At 37.8% G+C, this 16,310-nt stretch overlaps 1 protein-coding gene across 1 annotated transcript in view; it reads right to left on the reverse strand.

Moving 5' to 3' along the window:
• Positions 1-16,310, reverse strand: part of slc12a5a (solute carrier family 12 member 5a) — a 185,283-nt gene that overhangs the window by 110,729 nt on the left and 58,244 nt on the right. The gene's annotated exons all lie outside the window — the stretch shown is intronic.

The raw sequence follows: 16,310 nt of genomic DNA on the forward strand, positions 1-16,310 counted from the left end.
AACCACTGTAAAACCACACACACACACACACACACACACACACACACCTCAATTCTAAATGTCTATGAAGACTTCAAATAGAAATGCCCAAACTGCCAAAAGAGGCCAAAGAGGAAACGTGTGTGTGTGTGTGTGTGTGTGTGTGTGTGTGTGTGTGTGTGTGTGTGTGCACACGTAAGTAGGTTTTTATATCTTGGTGGGGACTAAACTTTTCCACAAAGATAGGAATATCTGACAGTTTTGACATGGTGGTGACATTTGGCCAGTCATGTGAGAAATATTTCTTTCCTTCTTTCTTTCTTGTTTTACAATGAAAAGTGTGTGTTTAAATGCTCTTTATGTATGTATGTGTGTGTGTGTGTGTGTGTGTGTGTGTGTGTGTGTGAGTGAGAGAGATAGACACAGAGAGAGAGAGGGTTGAGATTAAAAACATAATAAAACAAACCTCTGTGTTAATCTCCTGAATCCAGCAATGTCATCACTGCTGCCGTGGCAACCAGAGTCATTAATCTGCTGTGCACAGAAAATGACAGGTCTCCATACACAGCATATTTAATAAAAATTAACCAATCTTGTATCTTCTGATAAACAGAAGGGTTCCTGTATATTTTGAGTTTCTCTGGAGAAGTGTTTCTATGCCCCAAAGTAGTTGGCAAACCTCCATGAGAAGTAAATTAAATATGAACAATACCTGGCGATGATAATAAGCATTTAAGACAATTTGTTTGTAGATGAACCCTTTAAGACCTTTGAACCTAACCCTAACCGTTGGATAGAGGATCATTTCACCATTTCAGTAGGATTGGTTCAGTGGTGTTGGTTCAGTAGGGTTAGTTCAGTAGGATTGGTTCAATAGGGTTGGTTCAGTAATGTTAATTTCGTGAACGAAAACTATGATGAAAAATATTTGTAGACAGCTTTTTATTTATTTATTTATTTTTATTATTATTATTTATTTATTTATTTTTACATATTTGGACAAGCAAACATTTGATCCTCTCTGAAACAGTGCCTATTAATAAAGTTGATATACTTGAACAAAACCACAAGGAAAATTTGCTTTTTCAATCATTTATTCAACTGAAATATCAACAGATCTGATATTCTTCTGTGGAAAAAAAGTAAGTACACCCTTGGCCTCAGAAGCTAGTATTGGCCCCTTTAGCGGAAATAACTTCTTGTAGGCATTTTTGCCTAATTGTCCACCAGGCTTGCTGGAATTTTTGACCACTCTTCCATGCAATATTCTTTCAGTTGCAGGATGTTTGAGGGTTTTCTTGCATGTATTGCCCATTTCAGATCCCCCCACAACGTTTAAATGGGATTTAAATCCAGGCTTTGACTAGACCATTCCATAACCCTCTATTTCTTCTTTTTGAGCTATTCTTTGGTGTGTGCTTAGGATCATTATCTTGTTGAAAGGTCCACGTTTGGTTCAACTTCAACTTTCAGACAGATGGCCTCACATTATCTTCAAGCACTCTTTCATATGATGCAGAATTCATAGTTGAATCAATGAATGCAAGCTGTCCAGTCCCTGAGGCAATGAAGCAACCCCAAGCCATAACATTTCCACCACCGTGCTTCACAGTGGGTATGAGGTGCTTCTCCTGAAAAGCTGTCTTTGGTCTGCATCAAACATGTCTGCTGTTACTGTGGCCAAACAACTCTATCTCTGATTCGTCTGTCCAGAGTACATTATTCCAAAAGGCCTGGTCTTTGCCTATATGCTCATTGGCAAACTGTGGTCTTGTTTTAATGTTCTTTTTACACAGCATAGGCTTTTACCTGGCACTCCTCCCACGCAGGTCAAATTTCTGCAATCTCTTTCTGATGGTAGAAGCATGCACTTTGATATCAACAGTTGCAAGACTTACTTGCAGATCCTGTGCTGAAATTATGGGGTTCTTGGAGACTTCTTTTTGCATCAGATGGTCTGCTCTTGTGCTGAATTTGCTTGGATGGCCAGTCCTGGCAGTTATTTGAAATCTGCGCCATTTCTAGATGATTTTCCTTACAGTGGAATGATGTATTTCAAATAATTTGGAGATCTTTTTAAATCCCTTTCCAGACCCATAAGCATCCACAACCTTTTTTCTGAAGGCCTTATAGAACTCTTTAAATTTTGGCATGATGACACCACACACCTCAATAGCAAAGGGAACACCAGACACTAGATATGAGAGGAGTATAAATAAGACAGGTTCCACCTGCACTCCATAAGCAGGTTCTAATCACTGGAACCCAGTCTTGTACATGTGATTCAAATTTTTTTAATTTTATGTGATAAAAGTAGAGGTGTACCTCCTTTTTCCATGTGACAGATCTGTTTTTTTTTGTTGTTGTTGTTCATTTAAATTACTGAAAATTACTACAGAATGTTCATTTTAAGAGTCATTTGATAGAGTGTAACAACTTTATTAATAGGCTCTGTTTCAAAGATGATCAAATGTTTGCTTGTACAAATATGTCAAAAAAGCCAACAATTTCCATGGGGTATACATATTTTTTCAAATGTTATGTATTATAGACTGTTTTTTTTTTCTTCTCGAAAGCGAGTTCTGCACATAAACGTAGCGGGGATATTCTGCATGTGGTTGCGCAAAATCAACTTTTCCTGATTAGCCATAATAGCTACAGGCGTCAACCAATAGGAACACTTCTCTATCAGCACGCCTGCTCACAGGACTGATCAGATCACCTCAAGTAAGTTAACGGAGTCTAAACAGTGGCAAAAACAGAAACAGTTACTTTAACAGATGCAGTAGTAGAAACTCTGATATGAATAAACTGCGTGCACATACCTGAATTGACCCAGGTTTAATCTATTTTGAACACCCTTATTCATCTTAATTTATTTTCACTATCATTAGCTTGCTAAGTATTATGTCCAGTTATGTTAGCGTACATGTTTATCTCAAATAGAAACTTGGTCAATAGTTACATGGTGTGTGATGTAATTTTTATAAAGTGTTTTAGCTGTCATTTATGCAGATTCCCAAGCCACTATGGGCTTTTACTGTACCACTTTAAAAAAATAAATAAATAAATAAATAAAAATTATTGCACTGACACAGACTGTCACTCTTATTTTTGTTGATAGTCAAAAAAAAGGCAAGAAAGAGAGAGGAGAGTTTGAAGTGGAGAGAGACAGTCAGTTGGGCAGGATGAAAAAAATATTTAATTACTTTGGACCACCTCGTTAAAAAAAGGTAAGAGTGAGAGGGCAGAGGGTCATGATATGGAAGATAAGGATGAATGAATGGTGTTTCCACCACTGGCTAGACTAGATTGATTGAAATGTTAATCAAAAATAATCTTATGGCTAAAACAGTTTTCAGTGACTAAAATGTCAACAGTTTTTGTTGATTAAAACTAGACTAAAATACTTATGGTTTTCTTTGGCTCAGATATCATGAAAATGGCCAGATTTTTACTCAACTAAAACTTGAGTAATAAAACAGGATAAAGTTGAGAAGATATTATAAAAACTATCAAGGACATTTTACACAGGGTTAATATGAAGACCAAATTACAAATTGCTGTCAAAATAAACACTATGTTTCATTTGGGTTGGTTCTGTAGCTTTAGTTCAGTATGGTTGGTTCAGTAGAGTTATTTTAGTAGGGTTAGTTTAGCAGTGTTGGTTCAGTAGGTTTAGTTCAGTAATGTTAATTTTGTTAACAAAACCTATTACTAAAAATGTTCATTGACAACTTTTTTTCCAGGATGAAGATGAAAGGGTTAGTTTAGTAGGGTGGGTTCAGTAGAACTAGTTCAGTAGGGTTGGTTCGGTAGTGTTGGTTCAGTAGCTTTAGTTCAGTAGAGTTAGTTTAGTAGGTGTGGCATAGTAGGATTAGTTCAGTAGGGTTAATTAGGTAGTGTTGGTTCAGTAGGTTAGTTTAGTAGAGTTGGTTCAGTAGAGTTAGTTCAGTAGGATTAGTTCAGTAGGGTTGGTTCAGTAGAGTTAGTTTAGTAGGTGTGGCTTAGTAGGATTAGTTCAGTAGAGTTAGTTAAGTAGGGTTAGTTTAGTAGTGTTGGTTCAGTAGGTTTGGTTTAGTAAGATTAGTTCAGTACGGTTGGTTCAGTAGGATTAGTTTAGAAGGGTTGCTTCATACAAATTCTGTTTACATGCTACAACTTTGAACTTGTCATGCTTATAATCTAATCAAAGCATAAGGATTTGTAATGTGACAAACTCCACAAGGATTTCAAGCAAAGTTGTACAGCAAAATTAGTTTTATTGATGTTTTAGATCTATATAAATTCCCAAACAGAGTGGGGTAATGATCTGGATATGCTACTACTATTATTTTCAGACAGCTTTTCATATCTGGTTTGTAGCTTGAGTGTAATTTCTTTCAAGCAATTTCAAAATCTCAAGTCACCCAAAGCCCAAGTTCAGTTAACAAATGAATATATACATGACCTACAGACCTACAAGAAAGCAAAATGTGATAACACAGTTGTTCAAACTACTGTGTAAAGCTAGAATTACGTTTACAGTATAGCCCTCACTGTTCTCTACAGTGATTTAAGTAATCTTTGCCCTATTGTGTTATTGACAGTTAAAATATGTAAGCATATAAGCATATAACAACAATTTTTTTTTATAAACCTGTGTTTTGTTTGAAATTGTTTGAGATCCATGAGAACAGAGTATTTTTGTGATTTTTTTTTTTTTAACAAAAGATAAAAAGTTAAACAATAAAGACAATTTTTCACAGGCTTCTTTGCTCATATTTACCATGTCAATATTAGTGGAGGACACTGTATATATCAGTGAGTAATCTGCATAGATCAATCCTGAAATTACACAGGAAATACAGCAATACACAGTACATCCTACTGTCTGGAAAAAGTCCTGTTTTTCATCTCATTGTGTACAATTCCAATTCCGAAAAAGTTGGGACAGTATGGAAAATTCTAATTTAAAAAAAGAGGAGTGATTTGTAAATGTACTTCAAATTGTATTTAAACAAACAAACAAAAAAAACTTATAAAGACCAGGTATTTGATGTTTTACCTAATCAACTGCATAGTTTTAAACATGTATTTTGAAATTGATGCATGCAACGCATTCCAAAAACCTGGGAAAGGGCCAATTTAGGACTAATAGTGTATAGGACAAATTGAAATAAGAAGGTGATGTGAAACAGGTGAGGCAATTGTCTAATCATATCATATAAGGAGCCTCCAAAAAAGGCCTAGTCCTTCATGAGCAAGAACGGGTTGAGGCTCGCCAATCTGCCAATAGACGAGTCAGCGAATAATCCAAGACTTTGAGAACAACATTCCCCAAAGACAAATCGGTAGGATTTTGGGCATTTCAGCTTCTACAGTGCACAATATAAATAAAAGATTCAAGGAATCTGGTCAAATCTCAGCGTGCAACGTGTAAGGCCGAAAACCACTTCTGAATACACGTGATCTCTGATCCTTCAGACGTCACTGTCTTAAAAACTGTCATGAGTCTGTAATGGAGATCCTGACATGAGCTCGGGAATACCTTGGTAAACCTTTGTCAGACAACACCATTCGCCGCTGCATCCACAGATGCAAGGTAACGCTTTACTATGCAAAGCAGAAGCCATACATCAACACTGTGCAGAAGCGCCGCGGACTTCTCAGGGCTCTGTGTCATCTGACAGCAGCACAATGGAATTGTGTTTTGATGAGTCGACATTTCAAATAGTTTTTGGACAAAACAGCTGTCATCTTCTCTGGGCCAAAGAGGAAAATGACCATCCAAGCTGTTATCAGCGTCAAGTCCAAAAGCCAGCGTCTGTCATGGTATGTGGGTGTGTCAGTGGACATGGCATGGGTAACTTCCACATCTGTGAGGGCATCATTAATGCAGAAAGATATGTACACATTTTGGAGCAACATGTGCTGCCATCCAGAGCAGGACAACGCCAAACCACATTCTGCCCGCATGGTTGCGTAAGCATTGAGTGTGTGTGCTAGCATGGCCTGCCTGCTGTCCTGACCTGTCTCTGATTGAGAATGTGTTTACATTATGAAGCTCAAAATAAGGCAACGAAGGCCCCGTACAGTTGTGCAGCTGAAGAAATGCATAATGGATGAATGGGGAAAATTCCACTTGCTAAACTTAACCAACTGGTGTCTTCAGCGCCCACACGCTTAATAAGTGTTATTAATAGAAAAGATGATGTTACACAGTGGTAAACAGTCGACTGTCCTTTTTTGGAGTGTGCTGCAGTCATCAGATTTTAAATGAGCCTATATTTTCAAAAATAAATTACATTTACAAAGTAAAACATCAAATAATGTGTTAATAATGTGTTTTCAATATAATACAGGGTGAATAGAATTTTCAAATGACTTTTTTTTTTTTTTGCATTTTCCATACTGTCCCAACTTTTTTCTAATTAGGGTTGTAGTTGGAAGTATCAAATGGCTCTTTTTTGTTGTTTAAAGTCTGCGGCTACATCCTTGGCCTTGAAGGGATGACATATTTAATATCCCTAAATATGTTTACTTAAATTAATGTGCACATTCTCAGCACTAAGATGTTGGAGAGTAAGGGGGCTGTCTTTAAAATACACTCACATATCACATGAAGAGATGGAGATGTCTATCCTGTTAGTCTTAAAGTAAATCCTGTCTCCATTCTTGTCTCACTTTCATACCCAAAATATCTGACATGTCACACAGGCCCATGTAGCCCAGACTGAGAACAGGGCTATTTTTGGAGCTAGAGTGGTGTCTGGTGGAATCAGCAGCAGTGATGAGGGGAGAGCTCTGAAAGCTTGTCAGCCCTCTTGAGTATGTGCACACAATGACACATGCAGGTACTTCTTTTGAAAAGTATGCACCTGCTGAAAAGTAATTTTGGCCTTACTACAGACTCCAATTCAATAAATGAAATGTAATGAAATGAAGATCACAGGAGCAGTGCGGTGTAGGGCTGTGCTTGTTGTGATTTGAAAAATCTGTTATGATTGTTGCATTGACAGCTGATATTACATGACAACTGTTGTTGTCTGAAAAAAATTCTTGGCAAAAGACACAAAAGATTTTGAGTAATCCATGGAGTTTTAAAGAAAAATATATTCTTATTGAGAAAACATATTTTTTTTTTAAAAATACCACATTTAAGTATAAAGTTCCATAGGAAATGTATATGAGTCATTTTGACCTATTTTACGAAGGCATGTGGTAGTGGTATAAAAATGTTATTTCTTCCCAACCTATGACCAAGCAATATGAAAATTACTTTGATGATAGTCAGAAACAAGTTTCTTAAGGCTTACATGGAATATATACATATATATATATATATATATATATATATATATATATATATATATATATATATATATATATATATATATATATATATATATATTTAATTAAAAAAAATATTTCCATCCAAATATCAGGCTACAGTGCGACAGGAGCAGGAAGTGTGCCAGAGGGTCACACTAACATTGGGTTGATGGCTAGAGTTGTCAAACACATGGCTGCTATCATGCCCTTGAGAAAAGCTCTTAAACCCACACTACTCTAGAAATGCTGCATCCCCTGCAGTTTCCCCCACACTTCAGCACAGGGGAAATGAAATACAGCGGGATACACTGACCGCAGTTATACAAAAAGATGTGTAAAATGTAAATAAAAACAGAATGCAATGATTTGCAAATCTCATAAACCTGTATGTTATTCACAATAGAACATAGAAAACATATCAAATGTTTAAACTGAGTAAATGTACCATTTTAAGAAAAAAAAAAGGTAATTATGAATTTGATGGCTGCAACACAGTTGAAATGGAAATCACTGCATGGGCTCAGAAACACCTCCAGAACTCAATGTCGGGGAACACAGTTCACTGTGACATCCACAAATGCTGGTTAATGCTTCATCATGCAAAGAAGAAGCCATATGTGAACATGATACAGAAACATCACCATCTTTTCTGGGCCAAAGCTCATTTAAGATGGACTGAGGCAAAGTGGAAAACTGTTCTGTGGTCAGACAAATCAAAATTTTGATTTGGAAACCATGGACGCCGCATCCTCTAAACTAAAGAGGACTAAAGAGGAGCGGAATCATCCGGCTTTTTATCAGTGCTCAGTTCAAAATCCTGCCTATCTCTGATGGTATGGTTGTGCATTAGTACCTATGGAATGGGCAGCTTGCACACCTGTAAAGGCACCATCAGTGCTGAAAGGTATATACAGGTTTTAGAGCACCATATGTTTCCATCCAGATTCCATCTCATCTTTACTTCTGATAGACTCTACCGCTCTAAGATACTCTTTTTATACCCAATCATGTTACTGACCTGTTTAACCTAATTAACCTAATTAGGTGCAAAATGTTCCTCCAGCTGTTTCTTTTTAGTAACACTTACTTTTCCAGCCTTTTGTTGCCCTCTCCTAACTTTTTTGAGACATGTTATGGCCATCAAATTCAAAACTACCTTAATTTTTCTTTAAAATGGTATCTTTCATCAGTTTAAACATTTGATATGTTCTCTATGTTCTACTGTGAATAACATGGGTTTATAAGATTTGCAAATATTGCATTCTATTTTTATTTACATTTTACACAGCATACCAACTTGTTTGGAATTGGGGGTGTAAATAAAAGACTTGGATGGGATGATATAGCAGAAACGGGCTGGATTATGATAGTCAAGACACTAGGGACCTCAATTTCAGTTTGTTTTGACACACACATACATGCAAACTGCTACGAGCGACGAGAGAAGCCTGTCAGATGGAGTATGTCATACTTTTACACGCTTCACTGAGTAAGTGTTTCAGTGTGTACAGTGTAATCCTATTCCCATGCAGGCACAACACACAATACAACATTCAATAGCATCACCTTAGTGCCAATATGCTTAACTAATAATTAATGTCTGTAAGCTGACATGGTGAATAAAATACTAGTTCCAGCCAAGCCTCATCACCCAGCAGCTGACAATGAACATTAGCCCTGAAAGAAAGAATCGATTTGCATTCTTCCACAGGAAAACAGAGACTGCTGAAAACGAGAGTCTCTGACGATGACATGTGAGACCGGTCAGTGTAAACAGCAGCCATATTGACCTGCTCAAGGATCCTGCTTAATTAGAAATGCTCCCTGACGGATAGTTGAAATACTTTACTAATAAGTGAAGATTGATTTACACTGAGCAGGGATGGTACAGTATGACCTCTCATTATTTCGGGGTGTGCAGTGTGTGCACTGCAGGGATTGTCATGTTTAAAATCTACAGCCAACACATTAAACACACAATCATCCATTACTATTGAGGCACGGAGATTAAAAAATATAAATAAAGGAAACACAACCAAACCAACTTGCCACTATTGCAACCAATCTTTCACTCATAAAACACAAATAATTATAATAACATTTATACCTCAGTTCTTGAAACAGACTGATCAGTTTGTGTTGATTATTTTTGCATGACAGCAGCACAGACTGTAATGATGTCTGTAATTCAAATCACTTAGGTTATTATTAATGTTTAATTTCATATATAAAGCAATGCATAATAAAATATCACTGTATCTTAGCAACCCTCAATCTGATCTATAAAGGATTGTGACAGCACTTAATTGTCCTGTCAGTTAGATTTCTTATGTGCCTTTATGCCACTGTCACAAACTGTGAATTTTTTAAGTTGGATGCCAAAATACCCTTAATTAATCCCTTAAAGGTAAATTACATGTTTGCACATAGATAACATACACAGGGACATGAATTCTCTTATGATAGATTGTGCATTCAGTGACATGCAGTGGAACTGTGCACACACACACACACACACACACACACACACACACACACACACACACACACACACACACACACACACACACACACACACAAGTGTCCAGTGATGGGTTCATGAATTAAACACTGAGGTCTCTTTTATTACAACCTAATATGCACACATCTATCTTACTATCCTTGTGAAGACCTTCCAACAACAATTATTAATGTAGCTAATTATTTAATTAAATAACTAATTAATTATAAGCTACACCCTCATTAATTATACAGTCCAAAAATATTGGAACAGCAAGGCCAATTCTATTTTATTTGCTATACACTGAAGGCGTTTGAGTTTGAGATCAAAAGATGAATATGAGACAATATATCAGAATTTCAGCTTGTATTTCCTTATATTTACATATAGATGTGTTAAACAACTTAGAACATGTCATCTTTTGTTGACCCATTTTTCAAGTGATCAAAAATATTGGAACACGCGATAGCTCTGGATGTCTACTCTTGGTTTGAGCCCTGGGTTTTGCCTGTGAAGACTTTTGTTGTTAAAAGGATAAACCAACATCAAAACCAGACAGCTGTCTACTCGTGAAAAACAAGCCATTTGTTGCTTCATTGCTTCATGCAAGCAATGAATATGCAACCAAATATTCAGTGTTATTTGCTTAAAAAGATAATCTGTTCCAATACTTTTGCTCACATAAATATTGGGTGGTCTGCCACTAAAGGTGCCATGATCTTAAAAATATGAGTCTTTGGTACTAGCCAAATGTCCACAAAATATCAGATATTAGTATTCTTATGGCAAATCCCCTGGCCCCACCTACCAACCAACACACACACAGATTCTGAATGGCTTAATCATCTTACACAATTGTAGAAGTAAAGCTATGGCATGCGAGGACAATTGGGAAGGACACGAGGTTTGTTGTGTCACATAATTAGTCAAATGATTGAACTGTGCTCTCCTTTCCTCAAAACGCATCCATCACATTGCAATTCAAGCAGACAAAGCAATAGAAACAACAGCTGCTCTATAACTATTTTCAATTATCATTAGAACAAGCCAGTAAAAAAACTATTACAAAGCTTATCAAAGGGGAAAAATGGCCTGGGAAAAATATAAACATCAAATAAAAGCACTTAGTATGGAAACCACATGTCTCAGACATAAGCGAGTGCAGTAGAACAAAGCCTTGTCTTTTGAACACAATTTGAAGAAAGATGATCGAATAGATCAAGAAAAACACAACTTCTCAATTCAAATTTACCAATACAGTCTATATGTTTAGCTCTACCTTTCTCTCTCAGCCTACTTAAACAGCAAGGCCATCAGAATTTCACAAAGCTCTCCTGGGGCAGCCTGTTTAGAGTGAAAAGGATGGGAGATGTGGGCTGAGCTCACATCTTAAATGGTGTTCTTGACAGAACTATTGAAATACAGACCGAGGTATTTTTTTTCCTTCAGAAAACCTTCAGGAGCATGCTGATGAAGACATGGCAGGAAACTGCAGCATGGTGTATTTTTTTAACACTGACATATCAGAGTAACTGGGTAGAGGAGTGTGTATCTGAAGGACAGATTTAGAGAAAAAAGCAACAGCTGGGAGTAGATTTAATCCAGTTTCATGCTTATTAGTGACATTCAACAATCTGTGTTGTTAATTAAGAAGGACCCTTTTCTCTGTCTGACAGCTAGGTTTCTGAGTTTTTGAGAGCTTGCATACAGTACCTGGAAAGGAAATTGTATGGTGACACTTTTCTCCTAGTTGAAAAGAGACATTAGGAGAAACAGCAATGAAGAAGAGAAGACACTCTAAATAGCTACAATCTGCATATGCATTTGCATTAATAAGCTTTCCTTAGGAGTGTGACGGAGAGAACGACTGACCCTCAATTATACAGTTCATCTGGAAAGTATTCACAGCGCTTCACTTTTTCCACATTTTGTTATGTTACAGCCTTATTCCAAAATGGATTAAATTAAAAAATTTCCTCAAAATTCTACAAACAATACCCCATAATTACAACATGAAAGAAGTTTGTTTGAAATCTTTGCAAATTTATTAAAAATAAAAAACAAAAAAAGCACATGTACATAAGTATTCACAGCCTTTGCAATGACACTAAAAATTGATTGAGCTCAGGTGCATCCTGTTTCCACTGATCATCCTTGAGATGTTTCTACAACTTGATTGGAGTCCACCTGTGGTAAATTCAGTTGATTGGACATTATTTGGAAAGGCACACACCTGTCTATATAAGGCCCCACAGTTAACAATGCATGTCAGAGCACAAACCAAGCCATGAAGTCCAAGGAATTGTCTGTAGACTCAGAGACAGGATTGTATCGAGGCACAGATCTGGGGAAGGGTACAGAAACATTTCTGCAGCATTGAAGGTCCCAATGAGCACAGTGGCCTCCATCATCCGTAAATGAAGTTTGGAATCACCAGGACTCTTCCTAGAGCTGGCCGCCCGGCCAAACTGAGCGATCAGGGGAGAAGAGCCAGGGAGGTGACCAAAAACCTGCTGGTCACTCTGACAGAGCTCCAGCGTGTCTCTGTGGAGAGAGGAGAACCTTCCAGAAGAACAACCATCTCTTCAGCACTCCACCAATCAAACCTGTATGGTAGAGTGGCCAGATGGAAGCCACTCCTCAGTAAAAGGCACATTACAGCCCACCTGGAGTTTGCCAAAAGGCACCTGAAGGACTCTCAGACCAAAGTTTGAACAAAGATTGAACTCTTCGGCCTGAATGGCAAGCGTCATGTCTGGAGGAAACCAGGCACCAGTCATCATCTGGCAAATACCATCCCTACAATGAAGCAAGGTGGTGGCAGCATTATGCTGTGGGGATGTTTTTCAGCGGCAGGAACCGGGAGACTATTCAGGATCGAGGAAAAGATGAATGCAGCAATGTACAGAGACATCCTTGATGAAAACCTGCTCCAGAGCGCTCTGGATCTCAGACTGGGGCGAAGGTTCATCTTCCACCAGAATAACGACCCTAAGCACACAGCCAAGATAACAAAGGAGTGGCTACAGGACAACTCTGTGAATGTCCTTGAGTGACCCAGCCAGAGCCCAAACTTGAACCTGATTGAACGTTTCTGGAGAGATCTGAAAATGGCTGTGCAACGAAGCTCCCCATCCAACCTGATGGAGCTTGAGAGGTCCTGCAAAGAAGAATGGGAGAAACTGCCAAAAAAATAGGTGTACCAAGCTTGTAGCATCATTCTCAAAAAGACTTGAGGCTGTAATTGGTGCTAAAGGTGCTTCAACAAAGTATTGAGCAAAGGCTGTGAATACTTATGTAAATGTGCTTTTTTGTTTTGTTTTTTATTTTTAATAAATTTGCAAAGATTTCAAACAAACTTCTTTCATGTTGTCATTATGGGGTATTGTTTGTAGAATTTTGAGGAAAATAATTAATTTAATCCATTTTGGAATAAGGCTATAACAACAAAATGTGGAAAAAGTGAAGCGCTGTGAATACTTTCCGGATGCACTGTATATAACACAACAGAACAACTGATTACAATGGGCTTTCAGACAACCACCTACAACCCCAATTCCGAAAAAGTTGGGACAGTATGGAAAATGCAAAAACAAACAAACAAAAAGAGTCATTTGAAATTTCAATTCACCCTGTATTATTTGAAAACACATTATTAACACATTATTTGATGTTTTACTTTGTGAATTTAATTTATTTTTAAAATATACACTCATTTCAAATCTGATGACTACAACAGACTCCAAAATAGTTAGGACAGGTGACAGCTGCTGTTGACTGTGTAACATCACTTTTTCTTTTAATGACACTTATTAAACGTTTGGGCGCTGAAGACACCAATTGGTTAAGTTTAGCAAGCGGAATTTTTCCCCATTCATCCATTATACATTTCTTCATTTTTTTCTATACATTTCTTCTTTGTATGGTGCCTTCGTTGCCTTATTTTGTGCTTCATAATGTCCACACATTCCGGTCAACGAGACAGGTCACGTTGCTCTCAAAGTGTTGGATTTTTCGCTGACACATCTGTTGGAAGATTGGCGAGCTTCAACCCACCCTTGCTCTTGAAGGACTAGGGCTAATTTGGGAGGCTCCTTATATACTATGATTAGACAAATGCCTCACCTGTTTCACATCACCTTCTTATTTCAACTTACCACATTACTGTTAGACCTACATTGCCCCGTCCAAACTTTTTTGGAATGTTTTGCATGCATCAATTTCAAAATAAATGTTTATCTTCAAAATAATATTCAGTAGATTAGGTGAAACATCAAATACCTGGTCTTTATATGTTTTTTGTTTAAATACAAGTCCAAGTACATTTACAAATCACTCCTATTTGCTTTTATTAGCATTTTCCATACTGTCCCACCTTTTTTGGAATTGGGGTTGTAAATCTAAGTTGTGTTAGGTAAACACGTGTCACACACACACACACACACACACACACACACACACACACACACACATGCACACACACTCCGGAAAGCTTTCTTTCAAAACAACCTTGCCTTTCAAGAATCAAGGGAATGGTGGTTATATTTGATCAGTTTTACAATCCGTTTTTGGGTTTGTTGCATTCCAGAAAGATCAGAAAGGTTTGGTGGACATGCTTTCAGAATTTGTTATGAAGCTGCGACTCACTGCTGCTACTGCTAGTCAAAATCACACCATTTAAGTGATATTTCATTATAATGCAGTATGATTTTCTATGAAGATTTTCTTTTAATAACCATGTAGAACATTTATTTAAGAACAACAAAACCTTGCGCAATTAACTTATAACAGAATATTTCATATTCATTCATCTTCAGTAAACACTTTATCCTGGACAGGGTCGTAATAAATGCCAAGCAAATCCCAGGAACACTGGTTGCAAAGATCAGACTCTGACAGTATCCCGAGCTCAAGATGATTATTTTTTGGAGACCACAGCAGAGGTCTGCTGCCCTATACACAGGGTTTTGTCTGCGTGGGCTACATGGATTGAAGGCTCAATAAATAAAAACATATTTCTTTTATGAATTTCGAGCCAGTTTGTACAAAAATATGATAGAAATAGTAAAGCAATGTTTAGGTCAGCCTACTGGAGGCTACACAGTGTGCTTCCTATGTGTATCTGTTTTTTTTTTTTTTTTTTTTTTACAACACGTGATCTGTTCTTTCAGAATAATGTATTCAGTTACATACAATAATACATTCCAAAGATATAGATACAGGCAAGACTGCCTAAACACAAAATAAAAGCGCCTTTTACACATTCTTTCCCTCTCAGTAGTTAAGTTGCATTACATTTTCATTCTGCCTTGTCACCGTGCATTATTTACTAATGTGCAACAAATGTCTGTAATGCCTCCAGCCAGCACACAATAACTCCTAGTGCATTAGGATACATTACAATCAGCTGTTTGTACTGCATTCGTATAAACCGCCTGTATTTGGTGCAGAATTGGGGCCTAACCAGGCATTTTGGAACTTTTTCTACAGGTTCTAAGTGCATGCTGCATGTGTGCAAATATTTGATTTCTTTACAGGCTCTTTTATGCAATAGCATGCAAGTGTAGGTGAGGAATGGTGATACTGGCAGAGGTGCCAATACCAGTACTAACAAGAAAATCCAAGCAGGCAGAGAGAAAACACTGAATTTTACAACAAAAAGCATCTGGGTAACACATCTAACCCTGTTCCCTGAGACAGGAAGGAGAAGTTGCGTGAGGGTGCTTCCTACAGTGTGAACCTCATGCAACTTCTCCTTCCTGTATAAGGGAACAGGGTTACATGTGTGACCCAGATGTTTTTTGACCGGTATCTGAAATCTGTATGAAATCAAGCCTATTTATAGGCCTCCTGTGGTGATGTGGCAATTACATGAATCGAGTGACTATAAAAATGGTACTTGTGAACCACGTCCTCAGCCTCTATTATCTGAAGCAAAGGTGCAATTCACAGGTATGCCTCAGTATGACAAAGCTATGCAACTTCTCGTTCCCTTCTCAGGGAACAGGATTAAATGCACAACCCAGACATTCCTTTTCAAAGGGAACTCAACATTGTGTGAGCTTCATGTTGTGGGAATGAGAATACCCACTCCATCATACTGAGGGTATGGCCTGTTCAAAAAGATCCGAGCCTGAGGGCCACGGAAAGAGACTCAAGCCCGGGGTGGAATTCATGTCCAAACTGGAATATCAAATGAATATGTGTGGCATTGACCACCCCGCCGCAGCACACACATCCTGTAAGGGTTTATCTTAGGATAAACACTTTGAGGACGCGACCCCCCTAGTGGAATGAGCCCTTATGCCCAGAGGCGTAGCGAAACCGTGCGCCTAATAAACGATAGAGGTTGCTTCCACTATCCAATTAAAGATGCACTGCTTGGACACAGAATCACCTCTACTATCGCTGCCAAAGCTGACCAGCAACTGCTCCAACTTACGCCACTGGCTGGAGCGGTGGATGTAAGTACAGAGACTAGGTGCAATTTCTTTTGTTCCGGTGTGAGGAACAGAGG

The sequence above is a fragment of the Ictalurus punctatus genome, chromosome 11 (assembly GCF_001660625.3).
Source record: "Ictalurus punctatus breed USDA103 chromosome 11, Coco_2.0, whole genome shotgun sequence".
NCBI lineage: Eukaryota > Metazoa > Chordata > Actinopteri > Siluriformes > Ictaluridae > Ictalurus > Ictalurus punctatus.